Source organism: Protopterus annectens, chromosome 10.part0, assembly GCF_019279795.1.
Source record: "Protopterus annectens isolate FY-2018-M chromosome 10.part0, PAN1.0, whole genome shotgun sequence".
Lineage (NCBI taxonomy): Eukaryota > Metazoa > Chordata > Ceratodontiformes > Protopteridae > Protopterus > Protopterus annectens.
Genome location: NC_056744.1, coordinates 804323348 through 804339051, shown reverse-complemented (window position 1 = coordinate 804339051; position 15704 = coordinate 804323348).

Here is a 15704-nt window from a genome sequence, read left to right as displayed (position 1 = left end):
TCAGGGTCCCTCGGATGTTGTCACCATTAACACGGTCGACTGTTGCTGTACACCAGTAAACAACACCCTCATGGTTGGATATGACCTAACCGTACCTGCCCTGGGTATGTACATCCCACACTCGTACAACATAAATTACATTACCATAGCTTTCATTTACCTTTCTACATACAGGTGGCTACAGTCATTACACACATGCACATGGCAGACAGCATGCTAACAGTACATAAGGTTCTAGATGTATGTTGACAGAGGTAATTTCTCCTCTCTACTGGTCACCCCTGACACCTACCATATCATACAACACCCCATGTGGCATGTATGTCATTAGACATGTCCACCTAATGCAATGCCTACAAACATACCCAAATAACAGGACCATAGGGCCTACACAAGGCCTATATTGACAGACTCAGGGAAATCCAGCTGTGCTCTGTATGTTCCTGATCAGTCACAGGTGATATGTTCATGACATGTACAGCCATGTGTGGCCACAGCTCCTACATATACCCCATGTCAACAATTGCAAGCCATGCATGCTGTGTGCTGTCTAGACATTAGCCTTAGTACCACAATAGCCAGTACATGCTGGGGTGAGATGTTTACGAGCCACAGACCTCGCACATGCTTGAATGAGTGTACTGCCTAGCTCTAACAGAGCACATTGCTGGCACTTTTCCAGTACACATAAGGTGTGTGTGGCAAATATGATGTGCTCACTGTTGACCATTACAGTGCCCTGGCTTCACCATGGCACTGTCAAAGTAACAGTTCATAGGAGCATGACATGGAATAATGCTGTGTGTGTCATGCTATGTGCTGTTGTAATATATGTACACTTGGCTACTCGGTGAAAGTTGTGGTGTCCTACCAGTACATGAATACAACATCCATTATGGTGTAATGCTTGGCTATGTTTCACACACGGTGTGGGGAAGGTGTGGAATGTATCCTCTTGACCTGCTAGTGTACGTACTGATGTAGACCACATATGTGTACATGTATTGCTGTTTGTGTAGATTCCATGTGTGTGCAGTGTCTGATGTCTGAAGGTGACTGTTATCTTAGTACATCATGCTGTTGCAATACAGCCTCAACATTGCCAACTGTATATGGTGATATGCTCTAAGTACAGTAAGCCGTACATGAGGTATGGACAGATGTTTGGACAAGACTACCAAATGATGGGGCTTCCTTGCAGATGAATGATTACAGAGGACAGCTCACTGGTGTGTCACAACCAGTCCTACAATAACCTGTGTACCTGCTAAGGTCAGGTTTTGTTAATTTGAAGTGGAAGACAGACAATATAGAATGCTGTAAGGGTGACACTGAAGGCAAACCTCATGACACCTGTAACAGTAATACCTCCCCTGTGCACATATTGTGCATATATCAGCACAGTTGTCAATGGAAAGAGTCAGTAAGCATTGTACCAGATGCGATAGAGCTGTACTTCTGTGGTACCTATCATGAGATAGGCTTGTGATTGATTCACAGTACTGGCACATGTGGGTGTGTGTCCATATATGCCACGTATGGTTGGGAATACATCCCACATGTTATCACTCTCCTGAACACTGTTATTGACAGCAGTACAGAGTAAAGTATAGAAAGAAAGGCATAAGCAGGTGGTTAAACCTCACACATGTAAAGTGTCTGTATGTGTGTAACATGGGTGTATATCTTTGTGAATGCCAGTGTGTGTGTGTGTGTGTGTGTGTGTGTGTGTGTGTGTGTGTGTGTGTGTGTTTGTGTGTGTGTGTGTGTGTGTCTGTCTGTGTATATGGCTGTCCGGTTCCTGGAGTGAGGCTGTATTTTACCATAGTGAAATGTTTATGCCCCCTCCCCCCATCCACTCAAAGCAATCTAGCATCCCTGTTGATATCATCAATTGTAGACAGGCATACTAACTGCCTGTTAACATGTACTCCCTGGGGTGTGACCTGTTATTACATAGCCTACTGATGGACCCCCCTCTCCAAATACACTCACTGCACTGCAGTATCCCTGTCGATGTCCTCCATCTTAGGCCATACCAACTACCTGTACATGTGTAATCTCTGTGGCATGTCTTGTAATTGCATAGTACTATAATGATGATATGCACATAGGCAGGGGTTCTCATCCGAACACTGGCAACTGTGTGTGTGTGTCAGAGTGTGTGTTACTGTGTCTGTGAATCCCTGAGTGTGTGGTTGTGTCTGTGTTTGCATGCTGTCATGGCTGTGGGTATTACCGCTTCCTAATGAGAAGCCACTATTTCCACTGGCCTTTACCCTTGTCTTCCGGCATACCACTCTTTTACCCACTCCACGCTCCAGGTAACTATACCTGTGATGTCACCCACTATGGATGTGACATCTCTGAACACAGTAGCTTACTACACAGCTATCATGCTCTTGGATCATTAGAACAGTAAACATAATTGAAACATGGAAGAATATAACTGTGATGTGGAAGCTACAACGTGCATGCAGGTGTTGTCATACTTACCTGTGGGTAGTCAACATGTACATATGGGACTCCTGCAAATACCAACATCCCCCGGCACATGCAACTACACCTGAAAGAGGAAGGTAGAACGTCAGGATCAACATGCTGTTAGTGTTGTTACACATGATACATACTGTGCACTCTACAACTACAATACATGGTATGTCTGCTGCCTGTCAACACTACTCAACAATATTAATCTACAATTGTCTACCTAATATGTTCACCCTGTGCATCAGACCATATGAACATGTCCTTGCACCGATGGTGTGGATGACAGAGATGCAGCACAGGCATCATCATATGCACAGGATGATAATGTTTGCCAGAGGTCTAGGCTGTGCCATTAGATGACATCATGCATGTGTGTTAGGGCCTGTGATATCACTGGGCATGTGTGGATGTTATGCGTGTGTGTGCTGAGGTGCCCTACATTTGTTTCCAGTGTGTGTGTATGCATGCACACAGGTCTGGCATGTGGCTGGCCTACACAGTGGTAATATTGACAGCTGCAGACTGTACAAGGCAGGTTTCACAGTTCACGATGTCTGGCCATGGCTACGTGACCTGCGCCTGCCTGGGGTTGCATGGGCACTACCAGGCAGAGGTCCAGATTAGGTACCATCTGATGACACATGTTCACTGGATTTGTGTCCCTGTTGGGACCATCCAGGACCATGTGCTTGTGGCCTGCTGTGTCCTGGTGTGGACTGCACAGCACCAGCTGCACTGCTGTTGCTACCTCCTCTATGTGAGCGGGCATGTGCAGTAGCATGTTCACGTAGACCTTCAACAGGTGATGTAGCTGGCCTACATCCATGTGCCTGACGCCTCACTCCAACCAGATGTTCCAGCACAGACATTCCACGTTCGAGGATTGACATGCCACGGTCAAGGACTCCCACCATGTCACCCGATCATCTATCCAACACATCTGCAAGATGATGGTGAGCATTTGCAAGTGCCTGGATGTTGTCTGTTAATGAATGGACAGCAGCCCTCGGATGCCTCAGACCTTCTCTGTTCTGCCATTCAGCACATGCCTGTGCCTCCATTACAGCCTGAAACATGTGTCTGGTGACTCCAGCTGATGTGTTTTGTCTTGCAGGGGCATGCTGGTCAGTGGTCCTCCTACATGCAGCGCTGGGCACATGCCTGTGTGGGACATCACCAGTCTGTTGACTGGGATCATGGTGTGCAGGCACACCTTCCATAGTCACCACACTTCCCTGTTCCATGCTACCACCCGCCAACTGTCCTTCCTCTATGGCCAGTGGTGATGGGGTATGTGCAGGCAGGGCAACTGTGTGCGAGTATGAGGGGGAGACAGGTGGAATGGCAACCAGTGGCACAGATTCAGTCCTTGACAACCCTGCCTGTGCCTCAATCATACTATCATCATCACCACTGCTAGAGTCTTTGGGGACACTAACATCAGGTGGACCGCAGGAGGGCAGGACACCTACATCAACACCTGTGAGGGGAAGACAAGAGCTGTACATTACAAGTTATACCAGACACACACACAGACAAACACACACACACAGACATGCAGACACACACACGAACAGACAGACAGACACACAGACAGACATACACACAGACAGACACAGATAGACAGGCACAAAGACAGACATACAGAAACACACACAGACAGACAGATACACAGACACACACACACACAGACACACACCGACAGACACACACTGTCAGACGCACACTGACACACACTGACACACACGCTACATGCAAGTGATATGGCAGATGGCAATCAGCTTAGACAATTATAGTTTCAGCTTAGGCAATTATAGGGGTGCTTATCATACATCCCTGAGTTGCACACAACAGCATGCAATTGTTTTAGCAGACGGCATGCACCTTACATAATTATAGTGGTTGTTATCATACATACCTGTATTGCACCATTTGTGTTAGTAGCCTATGCCCCATACCTGCAACACAATGCATGCACTTTGCACCATTGCACTGCACTGCCATGGGTTGTGCAACATACACCACATGTTATCAGACCATCGCTAACCTTTGTACATCTGCCACTGATGCTCTGTGTTGGCTACCACCCCTATGTGTGAGGACATGAGCTGTTGCGTATGTCGATTGCATACTATGTTTGCCTGAGCCCTAGCTTGCATATCTCCCCCAAAGCAGTGCATGTCTGTTCAACATTATTCTGCCTACCCCTGAGCTGAATGTAGACATTGTGTATGTGGCTGTACACACATGTTTGACATGGCTGTCCCTACTTTGCAATGGTGCCACAGACCAGCACAGGTTTACAGTACACTGGCCAGCTGTGTACCATATGACCTTGCCAATCACATGTAGTATGACATGTCTTCTGCTGACGTGTTGAATGACATGCATACATGTGTAACTCAATGGTGTCCTTTCCAATCTACAGTACGGTAATGGTGTCCCAATGCAGGGACGTGTTATACTAACATGGGCCTTCAGCTGATGCAATGTTGTCTGTCCACCCTACAAATATGCAGGGACATACTGCACATTGAGCTGATGTGCATAGCCATTGCAGGGCATCATGTGGCTTCACAATTGCTATACAGTGTGAGCTACTGACACAGTTCATAGCCATGACTATGTTCACATACAATACATATCTAATGTGGAATGTGACCCACGTCACCAAGGTGTATACACAATAAACCCTAATGTGGAATGTGTGACACAGGCCAAAGAAGGGTATATGGCTGACACCCCTGCACATCTGCAACCATATTACTGGATCCTGGCAACTATGCCCACACATGGCTGACTTACACATACTATATGTCCCACATGCCATCTGTGTACCTCACACACATGAGGAGCAGGCATGTACAGAGTTTGTATAGCAATTGTGAAGCCACATGATGCCCTGCAATGGCTATGCACATCAGCTCAATGTGCAGTATGTCCCTGCATACCTCACTAAATACCTCACTAAAAGAATCACAGGCCTAAAGCAGATGCCATATGCTGACCATCTAAAAAAACTCTGTACACTGTATAGCAATTGTGAAGCCACATGATGCCCTGCAATGGCTATGCACATCAGCTCAATGTGCAGTATGTCCCTGCATACCTCACTAAATACCTCACTAAAAGAATCACAGGCCTAAAGCAGATGCCATATGCTGACCGTCTAAAAAAACACCAGCTATACTCTGTGGCATATCGTCTACTCAGAGGTGATCTCTGCTTAACATACAAGGCCATGTCAAACCCTGAGCTGTTGGACATGCTCCATTTAAAGAAATCCCAATCCCTCAGAGCCACACGCTCCAGGGATCTAAACCTTCTCATCACAGTGAACATAACATGCTGGAGGGATAGGTTCCTGACCCAGAGACTCCCCATACTCTGGAATAGACTGCCCATACATGTCAAGCAGAGCACCTCATTGGCCCCCTTCAAAAGGAACCTTGATGATTGGATGGGAGATAGGAAATTCACCCGGGGATCATGTCAGTTGCCCTGCTAGACAGGGACCCAGAGAAGTAAATATTGTGGGAAAAAAATTCTAGGGAATTGTTATGGCTAGGCTTGCATAGGCCTTAGGGCCGATAGCCTAGTACCAACCTATGAACCTATGAACCTATGTCAGTGATGTCTGAGACCAGCAAGGTGAATGTACTGTATCTGTGGCTTGATGTGGATGTATGTGTATGTTGTGCAACACATGTATGTATTTGGATACTCTACAGGTGAATGCTTTCATGTCTTGAAACACTCCAGATGTTCAAAACATTTTATGTGGTGGTTATATGTTATGCCTACACAAGCTATGCACAGGCCTGCATGATGTTTAGTGTTTCACATCTGCAATATTACCATTACACAAAGGCCATAGTTGTATTGTGTTGAGCCGATGTACAACAAGGTGTACATACATGTACATCACTTCTACAGTGTGTGTTGCTTCATGTCTCTGGCCATCCTCCATGGCCATGTGTACACATGTTCAGTCCAATGGTTGTGATGGCCATCTTATTTCACATGTCAGTGTTATCCCATATGACATACACCCATAGATGTCATATGCCCCACTGAGGACAGGGTTATGCAGACAAAGGGTGGTATGTATGGGATATGAGACATGTTTTGCATGATAGTTGAGCAGTGTTGCAGTCAGCCCACTACATGTCATGGACATGTCTGATAGCACATGACATTGTGTGACATTCATAGCAAGGGTATATTCCACAAGGGTGCATCCTGTTGGCCGGGCATACTCCAGCTCCAACACATTTAGTGTGTGTGCACACATATGCTCTCTGTACAGTACTGTTTGTATTCCCAACATGTGTAATGCTGATATGTAGTAAATATCCTTACAGTGGAACACACCTCCACCATTGTATTCACTGTTGTCCACACATCTGGCAATGACAGTTTGGAAGGTTTAGTGTAGGTGTTTCATATAGTCTTCAATTGTTTCACATAGGTAAACAGTGTGATGCATTGCAGGTCTGACCAGTGTCCATTAAGAGGACCACCATACATTATGTGTACATGTGTTATGGCAGATAGCATGCTATTAATATGTTCCGTGCATTATCAGACCTGGTAAATAATAACAATCTCACCTGACACAGGCTGCTGTCACTGCAAAACACCAGAGGTACCTAAACAGGGGTGTCACAGCAGTAAGATCATTATCCACACCTGTGTGATAGCTACAGGGTGCAATGTCCATGTTAGCACATAGGCCAGTACAATACACTATACTATGGAGTATGCACATCTGTGCATACATAGAGTAGCAGACTATAGTATGTGGCATGTGTGCATACATGCCTTGCATATGATGTTACATTACATATTGTACAGTAACACATGTAACTATGTGATATATAGTTGTGTTTTTTGTGCAGTAGTGACTTACCAGGCAACTCCAAGCTCAGTTGTTGAGAGACACCCACCTCCACAATACCAGCTAAAGCTTGTGGATGGAGGTCTGCAGGTGTCCCCAGGTTGGCCAGTAGCTCCTTGGTACGTGTGAGTGGGGGCTGGGTGAGTGGCCCCCAACCTGTTGCACCTTGTTCCCTGGCAATTGCATTAGCACGCTGTTTCGCCCGTCTTATCAGGTCAGTGCAGTGTCTGCACACCTGCTGATAGATGTGATTGTGACCGCCAGCATCATTTACCCTCCTGCAGAGTTCTTCCCACAGGGCATCCCACTGCTGTGCATCCTGTGGCACATGAATGAAGAGCGTTGTATAGTTGTCGAGGAAGTATGGGATAAGGACCTCATCCTCCAAGCGGCTGTACGGCGGCAATCTGCTACATGGCATACCTGAAAGACATAACGATGGGGACAGGTCACAGTAACTCACAGAGATGTACAGCAGTACAGCTGAACATACATGTGTATCACATTTATTAAGATTACAAATATGTCTTTGTAAATCTACATGACACTAACACCACTGACATGTATAGGTCACACACATTTGACACCTACCAGTGATGTGATGTTATCGCCATATTTGTGTGTGTCATGTGATGACATTGCTCATGCACCATGTGGATGTTGTCTTCACATGGGCATGTCTGTTTGCCTGTAGTGGTGTCTTTACTTATCAGCACATGCCTGGATGTGTTCACATTAATGCAATCAACCTTAATGCTGTGTATATGCCACATATATAGTCATACATAGCCATTAGGGACATGACCTGTGACCCTGCAAACTTGCAAGCATGTATGTGTTTTGCCATGTACATCTACATGGCACTGTACAGCTGTGTAGCATCCTGCCATGTATTGTCTGTGTTGCACATGTGTATCACATGGGACAATAGCTAGTCTGTTGGTATTTGCAGGGTTGGATATCAACTACAGCATGTATGGTCATAGTGATCTAGTAGGCTATATGCCCTGGGCCATTTATGAGCATAGGCAGACAGGTTACCTAGCTGTGGGAAGCAGACAGGTAAGTTTCAGTGGCAAGTTCAAGCAGTGCCATAGAACTGATACACATGGTTACTGATATATTTGGCATGTGGTCATCACACCATGTCACAGAGAGGGGCGATGTGCAGCTTCGCTGGACAGGGATGCATAGTATGGCAAGAATATGTTAAGTGTATGGAACAGGGATCTGTCAGGCATGTTGTGATCCTTGTACTAGAAAGGTGGATGTCCATGACATATGTGTTTATTTGTGATCAAGATGTGTTAAGTGTATCATGTCCAACACCTCTGGGTTGGACATGACTTTATTCAGGGTAGGCTGCATGCTACATAGTGCAGCTAGGGATTGTGAAGGGCAGTGTAGGCCATCTACACATTGGGCAATAACCCTTAAAGGAAATATGTGATCTATTATGGATCACATGGGTGTTGAGTATGGCTGAGCAGTTATCTCTATATTCCTGGATGGCACCCTGTCATGATTAGGGGTGCCACATACGACTACCTGTCTTTTGTGGTGACGTAACTATCAAAGGGAAGTACTGTCCAGCTGCATCGCATACACACAGTTGCCATTATGTTGACCGCTGCCTAGGTTGTAGTTAATGGGTACAGGGTTTGTAACATAGGGGATGACAATGCAATACTTAGCTGTCAGATTATGGCCATACATCACACACCACACATCTGACACACTAAGGCCCTTCTGTATGTTGAACACAGCACAAAATGAGACAACTATTGCTCCTAGCTCATAGTCATTTGCAAACATCAATAGGCTGATGCCTTCTGTGTTAGTCTATATGATATAGATAACAAAGAGGGGGAGTACCAGGAATGACCCCTGTATTACTGTGGCTGGCACTGGTTTGATGTGCGTGTATTCATCGGACACCTTCTGTAGTGTGGGTTCTGCCAGCAGTCCAGTTGCCAACCACTCCTGTGACATAGGAATATACACCTAGTTTACTGAGTGTAGCTGGAACACAGTATGGATGATGATGTCCTACGATCTGGCAAGGTCATGATATGCAGTCTGAATCAACCCTACTGTCATCTACATCTGTACCAAGTACATCAATTACGTTGACCACGGTTCATGGCCGTACAGTCCAGATTCAGCAGGGTAGTTGTGCACTATGTCCCATTATCAATGGTGTCTCCCCCTTTGTGGGGTGTGATAACTGTTGCTGTGCACCATTTGGTGTGTACACAGCCTGACATGGAGCTATGATTGAACATGATGTGTATGTGGATAGCTGAATGTTCTTACATTTGTGTAGGATACACCCTGGGATGCTGACAGGTCCCATGAAAGCTGTATGTATGGCTTTAGAAAGTGCAGCTTGTACCTGCATAGTTGTTAGTACAGGGGCCCTGTAGTGTACATGGATATATTACTAAGTGTACTTGTTGGGGGTGGGGGGAGGTGGGAGTGGGTTTAGGTTCTCCAAGTCCCTATCTGGATGAATGGGTGCTATTTCTGTAGGTGCAGTACTTCCCATGCCATAGTGCTGTGCAGCACGGCAGGTCTTGTCGATGCCATTACGATTAATGACACAGCTATAGAATGCTCTGTGCTTGGCCTCATAATATGTGGCTGATTAGTTTCACAGTAGCTTTGCGTGGTTTTATATGGTGTATCTGCATCTTACTGAGGCTGACCAGTGATCACCTACACTCATGTGTGTTCACTCTTGCAATAGTTACTACCTTCCGTGGTACAGGTTAAAGCATGGTATCACCAGTTTGCCTACTTTTATGTGTTGGGTTGAATCCTGGTTCTGTTTCAATGGCACAATCACTGCACATATGTGACTGCTTAAGGTTGATTTGTGTAGGATTCAGCATTTGCACATGCATTGTCCATCTGCATGGGTGCCATGGCACTTACCACTCTGCTCTTAGGAAACATAGCATTGGCATTGGAGACTAACTATGTGTAGCATACTGTTAGCCCTGTTTGTGTGACCACTGTGATCCAGGTCAGTGGGGTCGATGGAATCCAACATACACTGAGTGCAGGTATTGGTACATGAGCAGTCTTCCCAGTTCATACTGGAATAGTTGAGAGTAGCCATTATTATGGTTCTGTATCAGACCTAATCTTCCCCATTACAGCACATTATGACAGTTGGGAAGTCCGCGGGCTGGTGGGTAATCTGTCTCAAGGTGCATTTTGAATTCCACTTTGGCACAAAGGTAGTTGCTCAGCATAATGCATCTGATGTTATGCAAGTGCAATTAGCGTGGGGGTGTACATATCCTTCAGGAATATGGACACACCTGCAGCCCATGTGTTCCGATAAAGGATAATGGGCAAGAGGTGAGGTATGTGTTATAACATGGTCATGCAGGTGTGCTCTCCAGAGCATTGAATCATGTCTTAGCCACTGCACAGATATGTTCTCCATGTTAGGGATTGAGATATGTGTGTCTGTATAGTGTTTCTGACATGTATCATTGTGTAGCGAGACCCGCAGTTTATTGCTTGGCTGTCCCTGTAACAGCAGTGGACCCTCATTTGAACCATGCATGATGAAGGTACTATAGGGGAAGCATCGCCCTAGGCAGTATCCAGAACCCAGGGGTGACAGGTGCAGGCCCTGTCTGGCAAAGCATCATGGTCTGTCAAGCATGTTATCCCAGGATGACATGCACCACTACACTAGACAATTGTGGAATACAACCATTTTGTCCCTGTAATGCAGTATCATTCTGGCCAATGGCAGAATGCTACCCAGGCTTTGGGACATACCTGCATGGGCTACAAGACCTGACATTTCCTACATGTGTTTCCATGCAGTCTAGGCTACTGCATTACAGGTCCTGCACAACAACATGGAATATGCCAGAGCCATGTGTATAGTTCAAAAGGTGGTCTGAGTGTATGAGTATGTGGCTAATCATGGCAGACAGGCAGCTGGCAGTATGTATGCCCTGGTATAGGTCAATGTATACCATAGTGCTAGAGTTTGCATTCACAAATGAGTAATGTTGGGCATGTTTCCAGTCATGTGTTCAGAGGTGTTGCACAATTATGCAAACTATGTCATACAGTTTGTGTATTTTGGTGTCCGTCTCATCCTGCTTGGGGGGGGGGTCACTTTTTTGGCCCGATACTTAGATGCGTCTGTGAATATGTGTGATTTCCGTTAGTGTGTGTGGGTGTCCTTACTGTATTCTGGCAAGGGTATGTGTTGGATGTGTTGATGAGCTGCATGTGTTAACCTACACCTCATGACTGTCCAGTCCAGTCATGGCTGTAGACTGTGCTGCCTTCCAGCTAACCCATATAGCTGCATCCCAAACAATGTGTAGGGTGTGGTGTTAGATGGGTCTGGCAGTGTACATGACAGAGATTACATTCCCCAAGGATGGCCACATACACAAAGCTGACATTAGGAAACACCAGTAGCTGACTAGTGGACATGTCTGTATGAGTAGTCAGTACTACAAGCACCAAGTACTGTATTTAGTTTACGTATTGTCTATGAAGATGTTTTAGACAGTGATGCTCACATGTAAATATTTGTGTTATGGACGTGACAACACTGGCTATTACGGATACATTGTAGCTACCTTTAGCAGCAATCCTCCTCTGAGGAGCACATCACATCCTGTTAGTTGATTACAGATGATGCAAGTGTCTACAGGTCTGTTTCCTTCTCTGGGTATATACTCATATATCCACCAGGACCATGAGCTCTGTTGGGCACAGACAAGCACTCTCCAAACAGAGTCATGTATCAATAGGCTCTGATGCCACTATCAACATGATCAGGATATAATCAGATAGTGTGAGCTATCACCTATGATGCGGCTATTACACATGGGCAGCTGTCTCCTACATCTTACACTCCTACTGCAGATGTTACACTGGAGTTAATGATGATATGCAACCTGTTTAATTACCAGTGCTGTGCACTACCTTACATACAGTATGTGCAGGCAGCTGTTAGGTTGGCAATGAGAGGTTGGGCTACACAAACTTGGTAGTTTAACTAGTGTGTCTGTACTCTCAATATCCACTCTATGTAGGTGTGCACATAGCCATTTGGCCCAGCCCTGTAACAAGGGTCACTACACATTTGCATAACATGTACACATGCACAGCTGTTATTGCTTGCAAATGATAGTAGAGAGGTGGATATTACATGTGTTATGTGCATGGATAGTTACCTGGCTCCTCCAATTATCTTTGCTATCATGCTGCTAACCTGTCAGATGAATACTAATGCTATGTATCCTGCCAGTGAGTATTGTAATTGCCAATAGACATAACTACTGCTTGCATAACATAACTTCTATGTAGAATAGAATGCAGATCTGCCTAGAATACTGTACATTACACAGTTATTGGCACAATATCCCACAATGTACACCATATTTGCATGGTAAGCCCACCTTTAACATGTTCATCTTACTTATACATCCATACATATGTTGACTGTTACAATATATCGACATATACTATCCCCTGTTATAGCACATACTTGTTGAACCAATCCTGACACTGACAGTGGCTGGAAGCGAATTGGTGGGTTCCAAGTTCATCCTTTGTGTATGTGGAGTGTGCCGTGTGACCTACAGCAGTACACACATAGAATACTACAAGCATTACTACTGCTCAACAATACATCGCTACAAGATAGCTATTTCCACTATATGCATTGATTACACTGTAATTCTTACAGTACAGATACTACATACATAGACATACTACATGTTATACATACCGTCTTAGTAATCGGAGGTGTTAACTGGTGTAATACTCATTTTTGGTTCGTCTTTCAGTGTTTTGTATGGTCCTACAGGTAGATACAGATGGTCTGAATGTGTGACAAGGCAACCATTCACAGTTACAGATCAGTAACATGTGCTATCCCGAAGACCAATTGGTGTTCCTAAGTAGCTAATTACATGCACATCATCTGCAGTGCTTACTGCCTTAGCCAATATCATGGCTACAGTGGAGTATAATCAAGTACGCCACATGGGTGTTGTCCCTTTGCCTTACTTGTGAGGAAGACAGCGTGGAAGTTTTGTTTGGAATCTATTGCAACAGCTGTATGGAGACAAACAGCAATATATTGTGTGTAATGCCTAGAGGAGTTGGTCTAAATGTGAGTACTGCTGTCATATTTTTGAACATTACTACTTGTGCAGGGTTTGTCGGTACTTAATACTTCTGCATTGACCAGCTCAAGGCTGCATAGCTATGCATATAATGTTAGGGGGTTTACAGTGTGCCTACCAGACATATTTAGTTTGGTGTTACTGTGTATCATACTGTGCTAATAATCAGTACTCGGTAAAACTTCCTGGTGTACGAACCTTTCAACCCTCTGAAACGGGATTAGTTCATACAAACCTGTTTACATCAGCAGCTGTTCAATTGTATAACGGCAACTATTTCACATAGGCCATGTTAGTGTGTCTGTGTCCAGGTATGTTAAGGTTTCAGCAGATGTTGTACAGTAGTTGCATAATTGGTTATGGTATGACAGTATGTATTGATTGGGGGGTGTGGGGGCGAAGCCCCCCACATATATTCATTCAAAATCTGCACTTTTTGTGTTATTTTCTTCTTTTGACTGAAATTGCACCCCCCACACCCCCTAACTATATATACCAACTCCAGGGTCGCACGAGATTGGGGAGGGGGACCAATCCCTGTTATTTGTCTTGAAGTGTAGTGAATTACTGGTTGTCAGTCAAATGGGTTTCTGCCGATCAAATGAAGGTAACCCATATATATATATATATATATATATATATATATATATATATATATATATATATATATTATATATATATATATATATATATGTGTGTGTGTGTGTGTGTGTGTATATATATATATATATATATATATATATATATATATATATATATATAGATATACGTATATATATATATGTTGTTGTGTCTTTCGTCTTTTCCAGTTAGGGGTCGCCACAGTGGAACTCCGGTCCGCTAATGATTGGCAGTAGATTTTTACATGCCGAGTTGCCAGCCCTGATGCACAATGAAGGTATGCCCATTCACGCATTTTTCCACACAGAAGACGCTCTAGCTGAGAAACGAACAGGACAACGTCTTACTCTGAGGCGACAACGCTACCGCAGCACCACCAACACAGTTGTATACAGCTGTAAGGCATGCCAGATGTGGGAGTTGTGATAGCTTCCAGGGCTGCCAGCACACACATCCATGATAATGCCCTGGGCATTGCACATGACATGGCAGTTGATGGAGGGGTATCCCTTGCGGTTTATGTAGCACCTACCCTGCTCACCGGGTGGTGACTGGATGTGTATGTGCGTGCAGTCTATTGCACCCAGTACCTCTGGGTATTCTGCCACATGGTGGAAGACACGCATATTGCTGGCCAACTCCTCTTGCATTCAGGGGGGTGTATATGTGCTCATTGGCAAGTGATAACATGGCATCCAGGAAATGGTGTAGTACCCTGGATGCTGATGCCTATGAGATACCCATGATATCTCCAGTTGATCTTTGAAAGGTACCTGTAGCTAATATTCTCAGGCTTACATATACCTTCATATCCACTGGGATGGGTTCCCCTCTGTTTGTTCTGGCTCTGAGGCGTGGCTGGCACAGCTCCACAAGTTGCTGTAGGGTGTCCCTATCCTCCCTGTAACACTCTACTATCTCCAGATCATGTAGCCCCTGGTAGGTTACCCTGGGTCTGAACACGCTCCTCCTCCTCTGGTGCCTGCGGTAGTCATATGCATCATCCTCCACACCACCTTCAGTCTCCAACACATGCAGGTGGATCAAAGCTATGGCAGCCCCTAACATGTACATAATAAAAGTTCCCTGTCTGTATACACCACTGGTGCAGAGTGTATGGGAATACACAAATGTGTGTGAGGTGCTTTCACACTTTATAGTATTGTGCTATGGATGCTGCTGATGTAAGTGGGTGTGTATGAGCTATTCCAGCTGCTGCATGTCTTAATTATGGGTTTTGCAATGAGTACTGCATGTGTGGGTCCTTTACTGTGGGGATCTACTTGCCTGCCTTGATTAATCTGTTGCCCTTTAATTCACTTTTGACCTGGATCCCCTCCCATTATCAGGCATGCATCCACCTGCCATCTTCCTTGTTTTGTACTTTCCCTACCTAGTCATGGCAAAATGTGCCTTGTAGCTGATATACTGCATATCGCCTTTGTTCTGCTTTGACACTTTGCTGTTTTCTTTGCAGTACAGCCCCTCCCCTTCCCTGTTCTGCAGGTAGC